The sequence below is a fragment of the Aptenodytes patagonicus genome, chromosome 8 (assembly GCF_965638725.1).
Source record: "Aptenodytes patagonicus chromosome 8, bAptPat1.pri.cur, whole genome shotgun sequence".
Classification (NCBI taxonomy): domain Eukaryota; kingdom Metazoa; phylum Chordata; class Aves; order Sphenisciformes; family Spheniscidae; genus Aptenodytes; species Aptenodytes patagonicus.
The window spans coordinates 1,910,118-1,935,077 of record NC_134956.1 but is presented as its reverse complement, the minus strand read 5'-3'; positions in this window follow the sequence as shown (position 1 = coordinate 1,935,077).

Genomic DNA, 24,960 nt, shown 5'->3' with positions numbered 1-24,960 from the left:
CTGCTCAGAGGCTACCATCCGACTGCTAAAAATGCAGTCTGAGTCAGGGAGGGCATGGAGAGATGACATGTGGCACTGTAATCCATCACACTCTGACTGCTGCACCTATGAAGCTTTAAAGGTCTTGGTGCCTGGCTACAGCTTCACCGACTCAAATCCTAATGCCGTCATTTCTATAGCCATGTAACTTTACCATGTGTAATCACTCGTGGGGGTTGAGGCTGAGGAGAATGGCATGGAAGCAGGTTTGGGCATGGTAAAATTGGCTGCGTGCAACCATGGTTCTGAAAAAGTGATCCAGGAGTCACCAGTGGCACACGGAGCCTTTTCATAGAATCACAGAATATCTCGAGTTGGAAGGGACCCGTAAGGATCACTGAGCCCAACTCCCTGCTCCTCGCAGGACTACCTAACACTAAACCATATGACTAAGAGCGTCGTCCAGACACTCCTTGAACTCTGATGGGCTTGGTGCCGTGACCACTTCCCTGGGGAGCCTGTTCCAGTGACCGACCACCCTCTCAGTGAAGAACCTTTTCCTAATGTCCAGTCTGAACTTCCCCCAGTGCAGCTTCGCTCCATTTCCTCGGGTCCTGTTGCTGGTCACCAAAGAGAGGAGATCAGCACCTTTCCCTCGGCTGCCCGCCTTGAGGAAGGTGTAGACTGCGATGAGGGCACCCCTCAACCTTCTCCAAGCTGAACAAGCCAAGTGACCTCGGCCACTCCTCATAAGTCTTGCCCTCGAGGCCTTTCACTATCTCGGTTTCTCTCCTCTGGACACACTCTAATGGTTTGATGTCCTTCTTATATTGAGGTGCCCAAAACTGCACACAGTACTTGAGGTGGGGCCACACCAGTGTGGTGTAGAGCGGGACAGTCACCTCCCTTGACCGGCTAGCGATGCTAGCTTTTCCACTTGGTCACTGAAGAAAATGATTCAAGAGAGAAGTGGAAAGGATTTGAAAGGGAAGCATTAAAAAGGTGGAAAAGCACTGTCCCACTAATTACTTTGGTAGGATGAGGAAACATCCACAAAGACTCCCATCACTGTCTGTATTTCTATGATATGGGCCCAAGTAGAAAAGTCTGTTGTGCTGTGAGACGAAAACAGTATCATGGAACAGAAAGCTGACAGAGAGCTTTTAATGGCGTAGCTGCAAAAACGTCTCCCTGGCAGTCAAAGTAACAAACATGTTTTCCATGCAGGATACCAATAAAATAAAACTATAGTCAGTAGCATTTAGCAAAGTACTTTACAAAATGAACCCAAGTTTAGATTCAAAAATTAAATGAAGAATAAAAGAAAAAAAGGAAAAAAAAACCTGGAGGGAACAATTAATTCATCTAGTTCTCCCATTTCTCCAACATTTTGGTTTTCTAGTTTAGTAATAATGAGGTAAAGCAATAGTTTATTTGCAATATTGTACTGATTTTCTAAGCATTACAGCTAAGAAAGTAAAAAAGCTGCAGTGCAAACAGGAAATACAGTATTTGCACTGTACTAATGAGAACGCCTACTAACAAGAAGCAACAGCAATAATATTGAGGGATAGAGAGCAGGAAGGGGTGAAATCTCCATGCCAGAGAAAAGAGTAAGATACAAGCATTAGGACAACACAAGGAAATTCCAGCACAGTCCATTGAGGTTTTCTCCATAAACTCGAAAGTTTTGAAAGTTTTCCCCAGATAAGAATCGGGAGCTTCAGATCTGAAATCCTACCAGATCACTGAGGCACAAACCTATCCTTCTGGAAAGAGAGTTCACTGGCTGCACCATCTTTGTTCATTTTCCGTTCAGACACAAGGACACAATTGGGATTCTTGCCTATACACTGTGCCCTGGAGCTTCTTATAGACAAATAATTGCCGTTGAGTTTGTTTAGCAGTAACCGCTGAAGCACTTGGGCAGGTCTTTGGGGAGCACGCCAAGAGCCCAAGGCTACACGCACCACAGAGCGTGGGTTAGAACTTGGGCAAACCTGGCGTGGAGACATGGGCAGCCTAAACCCATTCCTGATGCCTGAGAGCAGGGAACTAAAGAGCTGTCTCCTTCCAGCACCTGAGTAAAGAACTCACATTTGCTATTGTTTTCCAGCTCTTGTCTACTATTAGGAGGGACACCACATCAATTAACTCTGAAGTAGTTCCCTGGGAGTATTTTAACTACTGAGCAGAACTGTTGATACAGAGAGCTTCACAACCACATCTGTTTAGGTACCTCCAGAGCACATTTAAGACTGATTAAAGTCTAAGGATCTACGTTACTTTCCCTTCTGCTGCCTCTGTTTATCTTCAGTGCCTTAAAATCTTCAAACTCTCACAAAACAACACTGATCTTTACTGTAATGAAACGGAGCTTGTTTTTATTATGATGTTGTGGTCTTGTAACTTCAGACCCTGAAGCTGTTGATCCCAAAAACAGTCAGTGATCTTGTCAGGCAGTAGTTGCTTCACGACATATATACACTTATGTCAGTATTAAAATAATATACTGTCAGTCTTTTCGCTTGACTTCAGGCTGTAACTGTTGCTCTGTAAGCAGCAACTGCCTTTATAAACTGCCTTTCAACTAACAGGCCAAGGTATAATTTCTCAGTTCTGCTATAAATAGTTTAAAGGCTGACCTTACCTTCCACCCTCCATACGCGCTGTAAGGATAAATTGCTATGTCCATAGCTATTGAAACTGTGTTTTAAATTAGTTCTTAATTCTTATTTTAAAACCATCTATATAAGAGCTCTTACACCTTTTTAAAAGCATGAAACCTTGACTTTCTGCAGAATAGTTCCTCTACCTGCTGTAAGCAGTAAATGTCTTGGGGTCTGTCTTGGAATATGTACTGTTTATGCATGTTAGTAGGGAAAAAATGCAAGGTTCTGAAAGTCATTAAATTTTGTACGTATGATATGTATGAGTAATTGGATCTCTCTCACCACTGGCACAATCACAGCAAAAGAATTTGTTGCATTGTGCAGTTTGATATAGTAAGGTAAAAAATATTTTCACCTGAACAGTCTTTCTTAGAATTTCAACAAAACAGAAAATCTAAACAATCTATGTTTTTTCAGTTGATGTTTTCAAGGGCTCGATTATGACAGGAAATGCTAATTTTATGAATTGATACACACTAACATTACTCATATGCATGCTTTTTAAAATGTAATTTAACGTAATGGAAATTTCCTAGAAAGGTAGGTATTAATTTTCAAAAAATTCTGATCATCCATTTAAATTAAATGCACACAAGTTCATTCATCAGTGCATAATGCAAACTTCTATTTACAAGACAGATGCCATAATTTATACATCGCAAAGATACTCGGCTAATGTAACACCTCTGTTTCAGGCAGCAGTAATACTGACTTAATTAAGGAAATGCCAACAGATTAAAATGTTCTCATGGTTCATAAAATAGTTTAGAGGGTGGTTTGACAGCATTATTACAAATGTTGTGAGCCCGGTGCATTTGAAGCTTATGCTCTGCATTTAAATTAAAAGAAAGCTTCTGTGAACCATGGAAAAAGATGGCAATGTCATATTCATCTGTTGTATAGGTAGTTATAGAGATTATAGAGTAGTTATATAGTGGTTTCCTATATGGCCATATTTCAGTGTGATCATTGAAGTTTCTACTATGCTTATACTATCTACAAGGGTGGTGTAAGTTCCATCCACTGAAAGAGAACCAGCCAAGAATTTATCTACAGGTAAGTATGACAATAAAGAGATACTTAAAAGGAGCTGAGAGAGGGCTGTGTGAGAGAAAGAAAAACTTACCCTCTCTTTTAGTTCAGAAGTGAAAACAGTACAAAGGCTATTAATGGTTTACAGAAGATGAGTGCACAGTACAACACCTGACCTGATTATAAATAACATATATTAATATGTGCCAAACTAATTTCATTTATAGCCACAGCTGGTAGCGAAAAATCTACATAACTGTGGGCTGTTCAAATCAGCACTGAAGTTTTGAGTCAGCAAATCAATTAATTATACATTGATTTTACCATGCATGTTTGCTCAGAGTGCACAACTGTGAATTTGGTCCCCAAGTTCTAAAGCATCTGTTGAATATTTACATCCAAGCTCATTTGTTTCTTTTTGGCTTGGAGCATGGGCAGAGAAGTTAACATCTGCTTACAAAAGGCCATGCAATCATACTGTACTCTGCAAAGTACATTTGGTTACAGAGTGGCCTAAGGGAGAGAAGATGCCTTGCAGTTAGACAAGAATCATAACAGATGCATGTATTAATTTTGTAGAACAAAATAAAGAGGAAGGAGATGTGTCTTTTCATAAATGAATACTGTATTTTGCTGACTAAAGCAGAAAATAAGTGGAGATAAGTTTTCCTTCCTATTTCTGATTTTTACAGGAAAATCTGTATGTATACTTACCCATACATAAACTCATACACAGAGAGGAGTTGTTATATGAATATAAGCCCGTAAGAAACAGAGTCCCCCTTTTGCACCGAATATGTCGTCTCATTGATTTTTAACAGCTACTGAGGAAGTACAGCTCCTTGCTAGGCATAGGATAATTTCTGTGAAAATCTGTATAAAGCGTGTGATTTGAATGTGAGTGTAGAGTTGCTGAAATGAGTACCTTAGAAGTTGCTGAAGCTAAGGGAAGCGAATAAAAATAATAAATTAATGGGAACGTATTTTGGGAAGTGATGATCGAATAGGAATAAAATAGAGAATGTAAAACTGATGTGATGTTTTAAAATGAGATTTTCTAGTCAGGATTCAAATATTACATGGAGCTTTAATAAAGTTTATGCCCTCACAGTGCTATATAAATCTAGAGCAGAAGACAGATTTAATCCCATTAAATATTTGGCAGGGATTTAATGTAGTAGATAATATAACAAGTGCTATTGGACCTGGCATCACAATTATCCATTTTTACCAAACACCAATGCCCATGGCTTCAAAAAGAATTTTGCTTGAGATAGGTCTCAGTGATTGGATTTTATATTTCTTTTAATTTTTCACAGTCAGATGTTAGAGCTGCGATTGTTTTCTCAGCTCTTTTTATCTATTAACTGTAAAGCTAGCTTTGTCTCCTTATTTCAGAGGTGCCCAAAGAAATGCTGTAACAGGAATATTTCTATAACCTTCCTTTTAACAGAAATGTGGCAATTTGACCTACTGATTCTGTATGTTTTTTCCTATTCAAGAGCAGAATATCATCATCAGCCTCCACACAGTTAAAAGGCTGCTGCCAAAATCAACTTCCTTTGCTAAGACAGTGACATATACTTGTTCTGCCGTCCATTTCAGTCAAAACTGTTAGCACAGAGAATGCCTGGCTTCCAGGTTGCTTGTACACTTCATTTTCTTGTGTCATCCCAACTTTTATGCTTGGCTGAAAAAAAGTAAGATCAATAAAAAAAGTTTTGAGTGCTGCAAATGTAGGAAAAGTTTTCTGTTACAGCCAAGAACTTGGGATGGATGAGGCATTACTTAATTTCTTTTCATTAGAAAGCCATTTATACATACTCACTTATACTCTTTTTTTGTTTGTTTGTTTTCGGAGGACTTTTTTCTGCAGTTCTGAAGCGACTACCACCACACAGCAAAGAGGAAGTGTTTTTTAAGAACACCGTACTGCTCTGTCCTCAGAAGTTTAAAGCTTCTGGGTCATCATAATCATCCCTGTGGCAATTAAAATGCTAGGAATTCAGATACTTGGTTGGTTAGGTTTTTTTAAATATAGTATTGTTCTCTTAATTAATTAAAACTGAATTAATTAATTCTTCAACTTTTATTATTCTCTTGTTTAAAACTCTTCGGCTATCAAAGCAAGAAACTGAAAGAACACTTGGTGATTTCTGATCCTAAACACCACTAATAAATGTACACTTCATGGCTGAAGTGAACAGTGCATAGTTTGTAGTTTCACTGCAATTTATTTGATGAATATGAACATATGTAAAATGAGCATTTCCAACATGTGGCAACTCATAAAACTTTTTTTTTTCACTTGTGCATAGTAGAAGTTATTTTTGAGAACTTTTAATGCTGTGTTTTGTAGCCACTCATGACGTGATGTTTTCTATATAACAATGGAAGGAAGTAAAATAAAAAACGTGTTATCATAAACTAAAAGTGTTTCGGAAATTCATGCCAGGTTCTATATGAAGATAAATCATATCCAGACTGTCAAAGCATACATTTTCCACTGACAGGCTATCAGCATCCCATGAAATAATGAAACTACTCATATCTGTTAAAAGTAAAATCACGTGTTTATCAGTTCTTTCTCTATAGATTTAGGTCAGCCTTTCCAGGATTTCCAGTTGTAATATGAAGAGGCAAAGTCAAACCAACACAGAAAAGCTAATTCACTCTCCAGCAAGGCAAGAAACACACAGTATGACATAGGGAAGCCCACTTTTCCTGTTTTTTAAAGAAGAAGATGGAATTTTGCTTTCTCCCTGTCTTTGGCACCACATTTGAACTACAGTATCTGGAGAGGAAGGATGTTCTGAGACTCAGGGCATCTGGGATCAAGTCCCCACAGCTTCCTGAATGATGAGTAAATGAATAAAATTGTTATTTCCCTTCTGGAGTGCGGCACTTGGAGACGTGGAAGTTCTAGCTAACTAGAGATCATCTGGTAGGGTCAAGTCTTCATGATGTCTCCATGGCTGCTTTAATGCCAATCTGTGTCATGCTCCCTGATGCAAAAGAATGAAGTTCCTGGATAGCTGTCTCTGGGGGGCTCCACATAAAAGTTTTTCATAAAAAACTATTTGGACAAAGACACAATTAGAAATTCCGAGAACATACCAGATCTATGGTACTATACTTGCTGCTCTGGTCACTGATTCCTGGTCTTGGCTTTCCCCAAAGGTTACTTAAACCTTTTACTTAAGCAATTCCTATCTGAATTTCACGTAGAGCTGATGGCAAATGTCCCCCCTACCCTGGCTCCAAGTCCATTACTTTTCCCCGATCCAAAATATTTTCCTTCTTCACAACAGAATGAAGCTGAGACTTTGATATTTTCATGGTGAATGGGGTGGGAGGGAAAGGGGGCATTCCCAAGGAATGTCATGGAATTTGGGTCATTCTTTTTAAAGAAAGAAGATTCAACTTTAACTTACACTCTGAGTTGAATCAGGATCTTGCACATGGCCGTAAGTATGGCATATTTATGTCTAAATGTAGTCTCTCTGCTCCAGTGAAAATTGTGGATATTTCATTACACAGCGAACGTTTATCTAAATTCTCATAGTGAAAGATAGATAATCACTTGAGAACTGAATATATGATATTAGAGTGCTTATATGGGATGTGAGCACACTGTGTTTACATCTCTGGTGTGAATTCACAGATATGGGTTGGGTCTTTTCTGTCACAAATCATTGCAGATGAAAATCTCCGTATTCTGATTCTCAATGACATCTCACTTTTCTTTCTCTTCACGTTGGCCAGGAATTTAGCTGATAAGATACCAATTTTTTCTAAACACCTGCTTCTCCCAAGAAGTATAAATGAAGGTGCTAGTGCTCAGCCCTCCTGAATTCGGGACAAAATATTTTCAAAGCCTATGAGAACCAATATTCTGAAATGCCTCAAACAGTATCTACCACCATTTTTCAGCTGTAGCTCAAAGAGAAAGTAGGCAGTGAGAGATATCAGAATTGAAGAAGGATGGGGAACACAAAGGGTAAAAAAAGGAATAATTACAGTAACTGTAATTTAAAGTCTGACTTCTCTTTATCTGTGAATATACCTACACACAGCATAACATTGCTTTTGTCAGATTAGTATTAGTGCTACAGGTAGTATTCTTTCCTACTACCAGGAGTTGCTGAGGTATTGAATTTAAAGCTCTAGCTGGTTCTTCACAATCCAGCAGATTTCATTTGACATATTTAGTTTTGGTACAAACAAATCCAAAACTTCCTGCTAGTGATATTTTCACTCCCTTGCTATCATTTATTTTCAATAAAAATTAGATTTGCTACTTTATCATGTAGAACACCCAAATAACAGCAGGATCTTTGAAATCATGCTACTAGTGTGAAAAAATAATAAGAAAATATTGTAACAGGTATAACACACTGTTCTCAGATCAACATTGGTACATGTCACAGGATTTGTGATTTGGTCCTTTAGGTCCATTCAAGAGCACAGAAAAGATGACAAGCAGGCATACTGCCTTGAAAAATATATTTCTTTCATACAGCAGTATGAAAGGCTGTATTCATCCATAAAAGCTTTTTAATTAGAAGTACTTGTGTGCATTTTCATGGATCTGAAACTAGCAGAATATTGAGGGTAGGGAGTATTATATACTCAGACATTCCCACCATATAAATGTTATTTGTTGCCAGATGCATAAATTTACATTTGCCAGGAATGGGATAGGAAACTTGAATATTCACAAGACCAACACTTGCAACAAAAGAAGCAGCCAATATCTACATATATTGCTTAAGTCAAGGTGCCTTATTATGCATACAATATGCATGCAATAAATAAATGTGCATATCACCAACCCCCTACCTCATTGTTCAACAATTAGATATATAATTCTAAAATTGTTTAATTCAGAATCAGAAACTTTAATAAGATCTTGGATTCTTCCCCTTCCCTATTGTTTTTAGTGATCCATATTTTGATATTTCGTTTTTCCTGATTATTGTTTTTACTTCCTTTCTGGGTAATATTTGAGAAGATCCCTGCTGTACTGAAGACTGAGCTAGATAATTTTATTCACTAAAATCCTGATCTAGCTCTTTGGTCTCTGGGAAGCATAACCCTGATTCCTTAATCTTCGCTCCTGTAGCATCATCTAAGTGTTAAAGACTTAGAGGAGTCACTGATGGCCCTTGAGACCACCTTCTACTGAGATCTCTGAAAAGGACTACTTGAATCTGAATGAAGAGTCTTATTTACTAGCACAACTCTTCATAGAAATGAAAGCCCAGAAAGCAAGAGAATTTCACTGTTGAGACCAAAATGTTTGTTCTTTCTTTCAGTTGGAAAACATGAGATTTACTAGAAGAAACAATTTCTACGTGGAATAAATATAGTCAGTTTGTAGGACAATGTTGAATACACTCAAACCACAGTCTGCAAGAAGAAGATGTTACTAGTCTGATTGTAGAAGTTGAATTTGGAAAGTATTTGCTCAGCTGTAACACACTTTTCTAAAAGTAATATGTAAATAATCAAGACAGAAAGCACGCTGGCTGCCACAGAAATTGAGATATATCATAGCATTTTGACTACATAGCTTCACTCATGTATAGAAACAGGCTGGAATAAGAGGAATTTTTAATGGATACGGGCATTGTTTATAGTAATCAACTTAAACGAAAGGGCATTGGGATTACAGTGGGACAGTGTCTCCTGGTAACCAAAGGGCAGCCAGCCCCTATGGGAGAACAGGCAACTGAGAGGTGTGATCTATGATTCCCATGAGACATGGTGATAGCATTTCAGAATGGAAATGTCTAGGTGTAGCTTTTTCAATAAAAAATTAATGTTTTTAATGACTTCAATAAAAATTAAATTCCTATGAAGAAAGAAACTTCTCCGTCTCTCAACAAACTGTATGGTATAAACAAGACATACTTTTTGAAATACCTGTTTCCCACTCTATGAAATGCCTAAGTACTGAAAAAGACAATTAAGAAACATAATTAATACTTACAGGGGCTATAAAAGGCATTGAAGTAATTTGAATTTCAATCTCAGATTTCAGCAAATGCTTTCAAAAAGCTTGGATAGCTACAAAGGAAAAACTCTTGGACAAAAGGTGACAAGTTCATGATAAGTATCATCATTAAACCCAAGCATGTAACAAATTGGCAAGACAAGAAAATCCATGAAAACTCAAGTGAAAGGGAAATAGATTTTGTAGCTAGTTTAATAGTTTAACAATAGTTTAATAACAAGCTGTCTATCATAACAGTTTCTTTATTAAAAAAAAAATCTCAAAAATATGAAGATTCCAAGAAAGCTTGGAATAGATTATAGTAAAACCACTGCTTGCTTATATGCCTAAAGTGGACTATTGGGAGCACCGTGTAATGTGATGTTTTACAGCTAGAGCAGCCTCACTCTTGCGAGCAGAGAGCAGTGGCAGGTTCAGGACTGCACAGACTCACATTATGGGTTAGAATTATAACTTGCCATTGTTGCTAAAAAACAGTGAAACAATTTAAGCCTAGAGATAAAAATGGCATTTTGCCTACCAAGACAGACGTTATATCTAAGGAGTCAGAGAGAATCCAAGGAAAGACAAAACTGTATATATAATCATAAAAAGTCCTGAAAGCACAAATTATACCAGATGCATATAAATTAATAATATTAATGAGATGAGACACTGTTTAATAACGGAGATAACACTATTAGTGTAATTACTGACCGCATGGTCAGGTACTGGGAAAGAATGAAATACATTACGCTTCCAGATAAAGCCAAAGTAAGTATTAATTTCAAGTTCTTTCCAACTTAAAGAACTGTCTAGTGACTCACTATAAATGGGTCTAATGCAGCATCTACATTCTGATATCAGCGCTATGTTTTAAAAACCAGTAGCCAGACAACTCTTCTACTGGCTGCAAGGCAGAGTCAAGACATTCACAATGGTACCCTTGCCAATGCAGGACTTTAGGTTTAAGGAGTTTCTTCCTAGGACTTTAAATAACTTTACTGACCAAAGCACCAAAAGGTGATGCTGCTGCAGCTTTTCATCCTGGTATACACATTATTTCCCTTCCTCTGTATCAGAGGCTCCTTCTTCCACAGCAAGCAATTAGAGGTACCCCATTACTGAAATTTTACTAAAATGCAGTATAATCATATTCAGTAGCAACAACAGATAAGTAGAACAATTTGTGCAAATATGTGTACACTGAAACAACAATTATAGGATTCAAGCTGGTTGGATAGATGGCAATGGGTAAAGGCAAATTAGGCTCCTACCACCTGTAGAGAGGATCAGCAAGGACAAATGGAAATAGGGATCAATGTTTCCAATGCATTCTTCTAAAATTCTTTCATTGTGACACCTTTACTGCTTTACTCCCAATCCCTCTAAGCTTGGGTCCTCTCCTTCATGTTTGATGAGATATCCCTTATGGCCATGACCTACATTTCCCAGTACTCTCTGTTCCAGTCATAACTGTCATGGAACAGTTACAACTAAAAAGGAATTTGCACCAGAGAACAACAAATAGCATTCAGTGCATGTTCTCTGTGAAGCACAACTCATATTCAACATATTTATACATTTACATTTTTGCTATTGATGCTATGGGTCAAGATTTTGGATGCTGTACCTTAATCCTGGTGCAGGTTTCTTAGCACTCTTACAGAAGCTGTACTTCATTTTCTTGAACAAGTGTCTTGTGAAATAAAGTTTTTTTTCTAAACAGCACACTATCAACAGAACTGTTTCCCCGCATTTAGCCATTTAGCCATTCCCATCCCCTGAGTTAAGTATGCTCTTTAGAAATGGTATTCTGTCGTGGTTTAACCCCAGTCGGCAACTCAGCACCACACAGCCACTCGCTCCCTCCCTCCCGGTGGGATGGGGGAGAGAATCAGAAAAGTGAGAAAACTTGTGGGGTGAGATAAAGGCAGTTTCATAGGTAAAGCAAAAGCTGTGCACGCAAGGAAAGCAAAACAAGGAATTCATTCGCTACTTCCCATCGGCAGGCAGGTGTTCAGCCATCTCCAGGAAAGCAGGGCTCCATCGTGTAAAGGTGACAAACGCCATCACTCCAAACGTGCCCCCCTTCCTCCTTCTTCCCCCAGCTTTATGTGCTGAGCATGACGCCATATGGTGTGGGATATCCCTTTGGTCAGTTGGGATCAGCTGTCCCGGCTGTGTCCCCTCCCAAATTCTTGTGCACCCCCAGCCTGCTCACTGGTGGGGTGGGGTGAGAGGCAGAAAAGGCCTTGACTCTGTGTCAGCACTGCTCAGCAGTAATGGAAACATCCCTGTGTTATCAACACTGTTTCCAGCACAAATCAAACCACAGCCCCATCCTAGCTACTATGAAGAAAATTAACTCTACCTCAGCCAACACCACCACAAATTCTTAATGAAAAATGTCTTTTGCTCTTCTCATTTCATAAGCTTCCTTCTCACAAACATGTTATCTGGTATCCATTACTCTTCATTATATGCAAAGGAAGCGTAGTTCTAATGACATAAAATGATGTATTGACAAACACTGTGAAATATTGATACAAAATACAGAAGCAATACCCCTGAGTTGTTTGCACCTGGTCCATTCTGGTTCATTCTCTCTTGTGCCCTGCATTAGAATAAGGCCTGGAATGAATAATTTTTTATTGTTGCTGTTTTTAATACATCGCTTTTAATCTTTATGAATTAGGTGGGGCTTAGATGTCTATCAAGTTTTGAGTTCACTTGCGGTGGGCCACAGTAGTTGTGTTTAATTCTCTTCATAACTTGTCACTGATAAACCGCCCATGTTAGTAATAACTTAGAGTCTCTGCCATGGTTGGCAGATTTTCTGTTGCTCTATGTATTATTTGTTATCAAAGAAAACCGCAAATTTTACAGAGCAGTATAAGGAAAGTGAAATGATACAGAGGTATGGTGGGAAATGATTTATGCCAGTGGAGCTTTCTTACACACGTCCAGTGCTGCCCCAGTTTGTACTTGCAACAAGCATCTCTTACACCTGTCATCCCAGTATATCTTCTTCCTATTCTGAAAGCTTTGAAATAACTTTTCAAAGATCTGTTTGCAATTATGAGCAGCATTTCATAGACATCTTCCTAGTTGTATGTGCTACTGACTGCATGCCTTTGTGGACTAATGCCTGCTGCCTTGTATGACCTGTTTGCTGAGCATGAGTCCTTAGGTCTTATCCCAGGATAGTGGCAAAGATACCAGCAGCTGGACAGTGGCAGCTATCTTGATTCAATTCAGACCACATTACTCCCAGTTCTTTTTCCTTATTCACATTACCACATGCCTAGGAATACTCCTTGCAGACCAGGTACCACTGTGCAACGTGCTGTACAAACAGAACAAAATGAAGACTTTCTGTCATGGAGAACTGCAATAAGCTCAAATAAAACTAAAGAGACAGAGTGATGCCCTCTAGAAAGAAATCTGGCAGAGAACATTACTGCAACATCAAAAAAACACAGTTAAAGAGTATGCAAACCTTGGAGGGGAGGGTGGGTAGGAAAGTAATCTCAAATCCTTTTTTTTGGGTCAAGTAGCTGCAGACACTGAGGATGTTTTGATCCAATAAGAAAAGTAATCCTCTTTCTGTTTCTCTCATTGTCATCTTGTGGAAACACTTAACACGCTGTGTTTTGTACCTGTCCCTATATGCTTCATATATAAGATCATGAAAAAATGACAAGTGATTTTTTAATGCAGAAAAACACTGAGAATGTGTTCATTCATCACTGCATCAGAAACTAATTTGGAAAGGCTTTCAAAAGTACAAACACAGAACCCTTTACTTTGTGCGATCTCCCAATACATGTGGCGCTCTAGCACATGAACACTTACCAGCATTCAGATCTTCTCTCAGGTGGATGAAAGGATTACCGATAGCAGTGATAGGCACTTCAGAAATCCAAGGATACTTTAAAGAACTGGGATACCTTGAAGAAGCAGTAAAGAAGGATCCATTTCATTCCTGGTTTATAAAGGATTAATAAAATACACTTGAATGGTCATGTGTAATAGTTAAAAGGTATTTTAACACACATCAATGTAGTCATCCACAGTCCTACTCTCATCTATTACATGCTCACAGATGTTTTGAATTTGTCATTCAATGATTAAGAAATCTGACATGCTTCATTTCCCTGACTCAATTTCTTCTGGGAAATTGTAAATCCTTTGACAGAAAGTGCTCTACAAAAGCTAATTATTACTTCATAAAAGTACCCTTAGTTTCCACCACTTTCTGAATAGAGTTTGGAAACTTTTCATTCTTAAAACATAGAGCAGATGCCTTCAGATTTTTACATGTATTTATTACATTATTTAATGAATTACAGCAGAAAAGCAAGAAGAAGCTGGCTCAGAATACATTTTTACCACCAGTTACTTATATTATCCAGTCTTCGTTCATGTAAGAATGCCAATAAAGAAATTTATGTAGTCAAATAAGTCCTTCTCTGACCACGTAGGCTAATCTCCCTGCTTTTGCAGTCAAGTTGAACCTCCTCAAGAACATGTTGATTAAAAAAAAAACAGTTGAATTATCCAGTGTGCTTAGCCTGCTGTTACCAATTCTATTATGTTCTTTTTATTCATGATTCCTGACCACTTGTGGTATGAGTCCACTATAGTTTGCTTCAGATATTTTGGATTTTAATTCCTCTTTAAAAGAATACAGTGAACAACTAAATTAGGACTTGAAAATAAGCAATAGTGGAAGAAGAAGTAGATCATATTATCAATGTATTGCAATGGGGTGAGGAGAGTACGGTGTAAAACCTGCTATTATTATACACTGGTTACAGTTTGTCATCAAACTGAATGCAGAGCAAAAAAATCATCCCACTCAAACTGGGATCAGGAAGTGCAGAGCAAGTCTTCATATTTTGAGATTTACAGTGGTGAAGTGATCCAACACACGTCTCTTTCTAAAGATTTTCATAACGGATTATGACATTAATGTGCATGATCCATACTAAAGGCAATAGTAGCACATCAGCCGGTTTCCTTTGGTAAAAATGCCAGGTGTCCCTATCTGCAACTTTTAGGACTGAAACCTTAATTCTCCATTCGTCATGCACCAAACAATCACAGAGCATTTATCAGAAGCTTTGCATATGCAAGAATAGTGTAAAATTTTTATCACAAAGGGTAATAAAGAACAAAGAAAGTAACCTTGGCAGATCACAGTAAAAGTGATGATGCCCCATGGAGAACAGGAAACAGACTGGGAGAAGATTTGGTTTAATCAGGATGTGAAGACTTTTGTTTCTCATGCCATTAACCTTTGCACTTTTTATGGCCTCTGGTGGCAAAAGCCTGTTAAATTAATTTCTCATTTAAATTTTGAATTCCTTTATATACCTGAAGTTATTAAATGCAATTTAGTTTAACACAAAGCACTTGTCTAGAAAGTCTGTGTAAATTCAAATCTGTACTTACACTGTTGTCCTTCCACCGCATAAAATAAAAACTCGAAAGACAGGAGGGAACTTTCCTTTTCCTCTATTTAACAACATCCTGAATTTTAAAATAGTTAAGCTATCCTCCATTTCCTATATAGTCATTGATCCTAAATGAATTTATGCTTATACATCCTGAGCACAAATAGATTCCTATACTCTTATTAAAATAAAGATTTTGAAGGTATTTTGCTATGGAATTGCAATAACTATGGCTTGTTGTTGTGTATAAGTTGATTAATTGCTGATAGGAGTTACAATGGTTCTCTGTTTCATAGTTGCATATTTAAGAACTGTGAAGTAGTTGCCAGAGAAAAGAATAGGCAGAGCGCTTTACACGTTAGCGTGAAGACTATATTAAAGCCAGGTAGGAATGGAAATTCACTAATTAGAATTGAACATTAACAAGTAGCCATAAGGCCATATGACAAGGTAGCTTGTTTTTCACTTGTAATATATTGTGTTAGACAATGCAAGCAGAGCCACTATCCGATCAAAACTCAGTGTGGAAAAGGAGAACAGATGTCAGTGTTCAAAGGTGTGCTTAAGGTCAACATTGGAAAACGTTGGAAATCCAACACGAGTGTCAGGCAAGGCTTTTTGGTCTCTCATTTCCATCCTGCCGTCTTTCCATAATGAGTCAAAACACAAGACAACAGAGTTTCTGCCTATATTCTCTTTATACAGCTTAACCTTCTGTGGGCTCCACAAGGCAATATGCAATTACACAGCTCCTGTAGATCCAGATTCCTTATCATAATTTCTTGTCTAGGTTCCGCTTTTTCCCATCCCTGGGAAAAGTCCAAAGGGATGACAGCTTCAGGAATTAACTTTGTCTCTAGACCATAAAGTCTTTGGTCTAGGAAAAAAAAAAAAGGGGTTAGGCTTAATTTAAATGCGTAATTCCAAGAATATGATCCTCAAACTTTGTCTCACCCAGACAACTATTCTTTTGCTTTTTGACAGTAACATAATGTCAAAATTCTGCTTCCACTGCAGACCCAGAAATATCCTAATTTGACAGTACTGTACAACTCAAACGTCTATTGCACAACTCACAAAAACTGAGTATTGCATTATATTCAACAGCTGTTTAAATCAGTCCTTGAAGCAGGGACCAGAATCCAAGTCACTGGCCTGATCCTTACACCAGTGATTCAACATCATCCTCTTCTTCAGCTCATTGAACTTGAATTCCTTTATGGAAGAGTGGCATTTCTATAAACAGATGACAGAGCAAAAAACTAAGTTTGTCTCAAAATAGACCTTCCTGCCTCTTAGACTCTCTCGAATCAAGTCCTAAGTGTGAGCTTTATTACTCATGTTATGGTTCATAATATTCTAAATGATCATCTATGAAATGACTGCCTTTTTTTTTTTTTTTTTTTTTAATTTATTGACCACTTTCTCCCTTTCTTTGGTTAGTGCCCACTGACAAGTGTAGCCAAAACCTGCCTGTCAGGAGCTGTCAGTGATTCATTAAAATATTTGTAATTACAAACAATAAAATTGTAATTCTGTAAAATAATTACTTTTTTATTTTGCTTAATAAGTATTTAATGGACAAGAGAAGAACAGTAGATGTCATTTATCTTGACTTTAGCAAAGCTTTCAACACTGTCACCCACAATATTCTTGTTTCCAAGTTGGGACAATAAGGACTGGATGGATGGACAACTAGATGAATAAAAAACTGTTCAGATGATCAGGCTAAGATAGTGGTTAACAGGTCATATTCTACCTGGAGACCTATTACAAGTGGAGTTCCTCAGGGGTCTGTGTTAACATCTGTCCTGTTTAACATTTTTATCAAGATACGAGAGAGGTGATGGGGTGCACTCTCGTCAGGTTTGCAGATGACACCAAATAGGGGAAAACCTGCCGATACGCACAAGGGCGGGATTATCATTCATAAGAGTCTAGATAGGCTGAAATAATGAGCTTTAGGAACTTTACAAAATTAATTAATTAAAAATGTGAAGTCCTGCATCAGGGAAGGAAGAATCCCCTGAAACACACAGGCTGGGGACTAACTGGCTGGGGAGCAGCTCTGCAGAAAAGGCCCTGGATGTTCAGTTGAACAGCAAGCTGAACAGCAAGCATGCCCTGGCAGCAGAGGAGGACAGCATCCTGGGCTGTACTGACAGGCGCAAAGCCGGTAGATTGAAGGAAGTGATTATTCACCTCTATTCACCATTCTTTAGACCACACCTAGAATAATGCCTCCAGTTTGGGGCTTTGCAATATAGGAAAGAGATTCAAAATGGGAGCGAGTTAAACAGGGGGCCAACTAAGATGGTTGGGAGCTGAAGCACTTCCCCCTCTAATGAGAGGATGAGGGAATTGGACTCAGTCAGCCTGAAGGAGATAGGATTTGGGGAAATTGAGAGCAGCTTTCCATTACCTATGAGGAGGTTATTGAGAAGATGGAGCCAGACTCTTCACAGCAGCGCTTGGTGGGAAGACAAGAGGCAATGGGCATAAGCTAAAGCAAGAGAGGTTCAGACTGAACATAAGAAAAAACTTTCTCACCACGAGGACAGTCAAGGATTGGATGAGGTTGTCCAGAAAGGTTATGTTTTCTCTGTCTTTGACTAGATGGCCTGCTGAGGCCCCTTTCAGCCTGAATTTTCCTATTTCCTAGCTGTCTACTGCCTATTGTGTTACAATCAGGCCTCTTTCCTTTTGAGAGGGGAAGGCCTGTGAAACCTGGATGGACACAGAAAATTTTGACACTAAATCCTAGTGATATGCAGGATTTGACATTATTGCTCGTTGTTTAGCTGAGACATCTCCCACTCACCATACCATTTACTGTGAGGCACGGCTGTCCTCATACGAGAAACAGAACTGCTAACATTTTGGTTTGTGGAGCCAAATAGGAGTTTGACAGTGCAACATGGAGTATCACAATGCCTGGGTCCATTTGTAGCTCCAGTTGTTATTTACAGTATTTTTTAAAAAAAACAATTCTCCCCTGACACCACTCTATCAAAGCTAGCAATCACATCAGTGCAATGCAGACTGGTTACAGACATTGTGTAACCTCTGCAAAAACTAGATTTGAAAGATGAAGTGACATTGTTTGAAATCCCTATTTCATGCCTTCCACTTCTACAATCCCTTGATAGAGTACTATATCAGAAGTATGAACACTTTAAAAAATTCTTAAGGCAGTAGTGGTTGGAGAAGTAATTCTCAATAAAGCTCTGAAAAACCGTTCCTGCAATTTGACCCCCAAAATACTAAGTCTCTGTCTACCTTGCCACAACTTCCACAAAGGGCCAATATATAGCATATATATAGAATGTATATTTTCCTCTACAGTACTTCATTATTTACCTCAAATCTGAACTAGTATCAGCATATGCAGCTCTTTGAAAACACAGCAGTGTTATTTTCAGAGAAGCAGCATATAAAACAGGGGCAAAACCCTCCGAAACTGAGAGTTTTCTACTTGGCCCACAATAATAGGAAGGTACTGAATCATTCCGTGGTTGAAAAATCTCACTCTGAAGCAAGCCAAGGAGCATAAAGATGGCACATTTTAAATACGATTTCATTTTCTCATAGGGTACAAGGGCATCCTCCGTGAACATATGTTTGTTCTCATTCAGTACAAACAGAAACCTCAGCCCAACTTAATCTCCTTTCTCTGTCATATCTGCAGTCTCATGAACTATCCTGTAGTGCGGCTGGCTTTTCTCTGCACTGTACGTAGTTTTTGTTAGGCATGAGTGAAGGGATTCCATTGAAGGAAGACTTGCCCTAGCAAGCGTGCAACACAGAGCAAGTCTCAGGGAACAAAGAGCAGGTTCCACACTGATCACTCATGTGATTGAGGATTTGGGGCCAGCTTCGCAGCTTGTAAAATGCTTTGGATCTTTTCTACATAAAACATGACTATACTGAAATCTGGTGCTCAGAAACAGGTGTTTAGAATAATCTCCATAACTCCAGCATATTTTTAATACAATACAAAAGATAGCTTAAAATGAGCTTAGCACAGCACTTGCAGGGGGGAAAAAAAACCAACACAAAACAAAAACAGGAACTGGCATAATTTCAGCTTTCTGTCTTGCCTCTACAGTAAGAGAGCAGCATGGCCAGCTGCCAGTTCTCTCAGCAGAGAACAACATATGAAAAACTCTGAACTCTTCCTCATTACGGGCAGACTTTTGTCATCATGGCAAAGCTCCCAAACTGCCCGTCAGGTGTCATAGTCACAGACACAAAAAAACAGAGACAATGGTTGTTAAAATTTAGGTCTCTGTTTTGTCCTCATTTTTACAATTTGTTCCTACCCCATTCAAGATGTTTTTTGGCAAGTGACTGGTGTTTGCTACTGACTCCTATTTTCTGAAGCTACTAGCAAATGAGCAGCCCAAGACAGGAACTATAGTTTTAGAATACTCAGTGAAGCAGGTAGAATATTTATAGTTTATACCATCATTTTCAAGTATCCTTGGACCTTCTGATGTTAGCAGGGCTGCAGAGCAGGTCAGAAAGGCTATATGCTCTATTTCCCTCTAATATAGCCTTCTCTGTATATTCTCCTTTGTAACAGGAATCTTTTCTTCAATTTGCTCTTCAAGACTCAGTGCCTAAAGAACTTGAGTGGCTCATGGTAAACTTGTTTTATTAAAACTTCTACGAAAACTCCCATTTGAAGGCATAACAATTTAATACCTTTCTTAGTTATTCCATTTCTGCTTACAGTAGTTTGAAAGAATCCTGCTTGCCACCTTGATTTCACTGTCATAACCCTACACTCACTGATGCTTGCTCTTTGGGATTGGATATTTCTGATACGAGTAAGTCGTTTGAAAAAACTGACCTTTGGCTGAAGATCCTGTTTGGTGTTTTTGGAAAGTGTATCATCTCTTCTCCTACGCTATAGGGCTATATTAAAAGCCTCACTGAATTTAGGAAGGATGCAAAACAAATATTATGGACATTTACCAGTACAGCTTGTTAATTAGCATGAACATTAAGCTCGCTCTCTAAGTGAGGTCAGTCTGCTGTGAAAGGAAACAGATTACCAGCTAGCAAGAGGCACAGCATCATTGAAAGAGTTTAAATGGACTACAAGTTTGCAACAGCTGTGGATTTTGGCCCTTGCTTTTGAAATACTACTTGACCATCTTCTTACCTTTTCTTCAGTGTATGACTGACTCTCATTTGAGATCCAATACTCAAAATGACCCTTTGGGGGGTGGGGTGGGTGGGTGTGCCCTATCTTTTTACTCCTGCTTCTAAAGAAAAACTAAGAATTATGGAATCAAATAAAAAAGTAAAAGTCTCCATGGAGTGTTTGTGTTGAATTTTAAGCCCAAAATACATTAAATAGCCAAAGAACACAGAAGGTCCCTTCTGGCATCCAGCATTTATTTTTGACCTATTTATAGCAAAAGTGGAAGTGAAAAATAATGTGTACTTGGGTGTCATCCCCAACATTGGAGTGGGGATGGCAGGAGAACACCACCAGTCTTGGGACTGAGGCCCCAGGCTCCCCAGTTTAGATATAGTCACTTTCATTTAAAAAAAGCCAATCCAGAAATGAGTTTTAACTGACGTTGGTGCAGCACTTTAAGATACTACTGAGCCCTGCTTATCTGTCCTGCTCTTTTGCTAGTGCTGATTTCTCCCAACAGACTAGAAGGAATACTCATCTATGTACTGAATATTCATTCAAACCACTGACAATGGTGGATTTGCTTGAAAAAGTCAGCCTGTGAGCCTCTGAAGGCTAGGCATATACGACATTTTGCCAGCTTTATCTACTCCACAGGCAATGAGTGCCAGCTGAAGAGTGATTAACAGCTGGTGAGATTTAATGTCTTCAATCTTCGCAGCTCTCTGCTCACTGAATGTGAATCAGTAATTTTCATTAAGGAGGATTCTACCAGTCAGACTGGATTTCCCTTCCTCTCAATATTTTCCATCTTAACTGCTGCATTGAAGAATTTTATTTAAATTCTTTTTGGCTATTTATTTCATAGTAAGTTGTTTGACATGCAAAAGAACAGTGTTGTAATTTTTTATATTCTTGACATTCTCTGATAGGCTGCTATCAGGGCAAGCCATACATTTCAAAAGATATGGTGCTGTTTTGATCTCCTTCCAATGTTTATCATTAGGAAGGTGAGATTATAAGAAACTTCCACAATCCTGACACACACAAAAAAATTAATCAAAACCAAAGAACACAACATTTACACCCAAAATCAAAACATAGGAAATATAAGACTCCACAAAACTACGTTAAGGAAATGTCTGGGTAAACATCTGCAAATGAGCATGGACAGGATTATACTTTCATTTAAAGTAACTAAATCTGAATCAATGAAAACATTTCCATTGATTTCAGTGAGAATTGAATTAGAACTCCAGCAACTTTGGACAGGACTACAGATAATTCAGGCGAATTGGTTAATGTTCTTTACTGAAGCATATAGAATTATGTATTACAAAAATATTATTATTATCATATGTATAATTATGTATTACAAAAAAATTATCATATGTATATGCAATATATATCATTAGCTATAATGATATATTCAATATCAGCGTGCACATCAGAACATGAAACCCACTTCCAGCTCAGAAAACCTGTTTTGTTCTACTTCTAGAGGGCACAGTGAGCAAGAAAGTGTGGCTCTTTCAATTTCTAAATCTCAACCGTAAAAACAAATTCCAGGCCCTTGGTTCCAAAGCTCACAAACACTATGCTCTAAAAACAGAAAGGTAAGAGCCGTGAAAGTTTAATAATTTATATGAAATGTCTCAGTGTATGACCAGTGTTTATCCTTATTGTACCTGAAAAAAGGCGGCATCCAGGATTTTCAGAGTCACTGTTTTTTTTATGTGACAAGTAAAGACATTGCTGTTAAGGAAACATCAGTGATGTGCTGTTATTAACTACAATGAAATTATAATGTGAAGGGAGTTTTCTGAAGGATGGAAGTTAGAACCATGAACAAAACACTTCAGTGGCAACTGAAAACAGTAGGGACGCACAGCAAAAAGAAAAAAAAAAAGAAATCCAACACAATGGAAATTCTGAGAAGGCAACAACATTAATAACTGGACATTAAAAGAAGCAGTTCAGGACTCAGCTTTCCTTGGTTTTCTCAGTGTTAAGAAGACACCTTTTACCTTTACCAAATTTCAGAAACAAAGAAGAAAAGAGATGGGAAAGGAGAAAAAGGAAAAGGAGTATGCAACTGGAAACTTTAATTCCTATTCTAAATACTGGTAAAAGTCTTAACCATTTTGCAGCTGTCCACATATCATTCTGGAAGTCCATGGAAAAGAGGAGCAGAACCGGGATTTGACTCTCAGCTCCATATTTAATATGTAAACATGTCATCTTCTAGATCCCCCCCATAAATTTCATTTTCCTCCTCAAGTAAGAGAATAATTATCAGATTGCATTGCTACCTTAGAGATTATATATCATAAAACATGTTCTTTAGGCCTGTGGAAACAAAAATTATGCAATAGACTGCTGATGACTTTAAGCGCCCAAGCACTGTCACTTAGCTATTGTTACTTTTGATATCAAAAGAAATAGACACTATCTGTAGCCCTGTATTATCTTCTAGAATTTTCCTATCCCAAAAAGATCCCTTAGCATTAACACTTTTGCTTCTAGACTTGCTATGATTTCATGACTTATATTATCAGAGAAATTTAAAGGAAGAAAAATATCTATATACATGCAGTAAGAATTATTACTGGTATCTATGACTTTTGATTGTCTTGATATAAAGAAATACTCAAATCCTAAGAAGCAGTATTTTATAGTTAATTAAGTTACTGGAATAATAACCTATTTGTTACGACAACTGGCAACTGCTTTCTTACAGCCCCTTACATTTGCTTTATGCTCCCTTCTGAAAAGGGATTATATGAAATATTGTTGGTGCAGTGACCCCAGAGGTACCTTCTAGTCCTAGACCACAAAAGGTGTAACAAACATATATATGTTTATACATATATATGTATATATACACACTCAGATCCTACAAATATATTGTCTATTAATATTGCAAAACAGACATGGAAAACTTGTGTGTCACAGTTTCGGGCCAGGTTTGCAGTTGTTCTTCCCTTTGTCCCCCATCTTCTTGCAGCTTTTCTAAAGAGGCCTTTAGCTCTTTCTGTGTGCTATTAAGGTTTTATTTGTTTGGTTGGTTGGTTGGGTTTTGCTTAATTGTATTTTGACTATGTTTCCAAATACAAAGCAGAAAAGAATTCCTGGGTTCAGGTCTTGTGTGTCAGAGCTGTAACTCCAGAGTTATAGTGCTATAAAGGAAGCAAATTACTCGGTGCTTCCAGATCGCGCTGGAGAAATAGGCTGCTGGAACAACAGCAGAGTGTTATAAAGTAAGCCTCTCCAGCTCTACTCATTAGCTTTGTTTCCAACCTGTGGCTGTTTTAAATGGTTAGAACAAAGGGAACCTACAGGGACAGATAAGAATAAACTGTTAGTAAGACTGGCTCTCAGCTAAATACCTTTATTTTCTTTACTCTTTTCACTAAGATGGCAGGGGACACATTCTGCAAGAATTAGAACGTGTGGAAGGTTTATCATCATTGTAGCACTTTGAACTGCAGTCTGCAGGGAAAGAAGAAACTCACTGAAACAAAACCACAGTTCTGTTTTCTAATCAAAAGCAGGTACCGGTTCCAGGTTAATAAATGTACTTCCATTTAATTAACAAATTTAGAGCAAAGAATGAGGGTGCTACACAGAAAGAAAAACCAGCTCTTTCAAGCTTCTGCCTGAGCTGTGTGAGCATAGTGGTAGGACAGAGCACAAGAACAAAGCTCAGGGCTTGGCAGTTCCACATTGCTGAGGAATTCCCTCACTGATGTCTGAAATAAATCTGCTCTTCCTGCCTGAGAAACCCCTTGATTTCTGGTCAACTACTCTCATCACTTCCCCTTCTAGCCCTTTACTGAGATATTAATGAGATAACTACATTTTATTTCATCTATTATAGATGTTTTAATGCTAATAAAACTCTCCACAGAAGAACGAAAAATACTGCAAGTGGGAAATACCAAATTATGAGTAAGTGTTCACAGAATACTGTGAGGGAAAAATATATCTGGAGTTTCTGGCAGCTCAGGGTAAAGCTTCTGACGGTAGACTGTGTTAAGAGAAGATCTGTACACAAGAAATAGGAAGTAATTATTCCATGTTTACTTTGTGGAGGTAAGACGTCATTTGGAATGCTATATATATTTTTTGGCTGCATGCTTTGAAAGTAAGTAAAGATTAGAGAGGGGGTGATAAATGTGGTAGAAAACATGCACTGCTTAGAATCTTAACCAAAGGAAATAGGCTTGATTATGCTAGAAGAGAGAAGAACAAGAAAGTCAGTCTTCCAAGCATTGTAGTAAAGACAATATTGATTGTTCTACATGACAGCTGAGGAGAATACAAGAAGTCAGCTTTAAATTGTAGAAGAGAAAATGCAAGTTGAATACTAGGCAAAAACCCCCTCCAAAACCAGAAAAACCCACCACTCTTCCCTACCTGCCTAACCATGACATAAGCAGAGCTAGGGATACTTTAAGATTCAAGGAAATCTGGGACATCATATGTGCTGCTGCCTATTTGTGCTCATAGCATGCCCAGTGAATTCTGTCGCACTGCGTGCATTATACAGTGTCCTATACGTGAGCAAGCAAGCACACCACTTGTGAAGCAACATCTGGGAGTCACCCTTCAAACTAAAGGCTATGATTTAAGGTGTTAGTAACTGCAGCATTCAGATAGGTT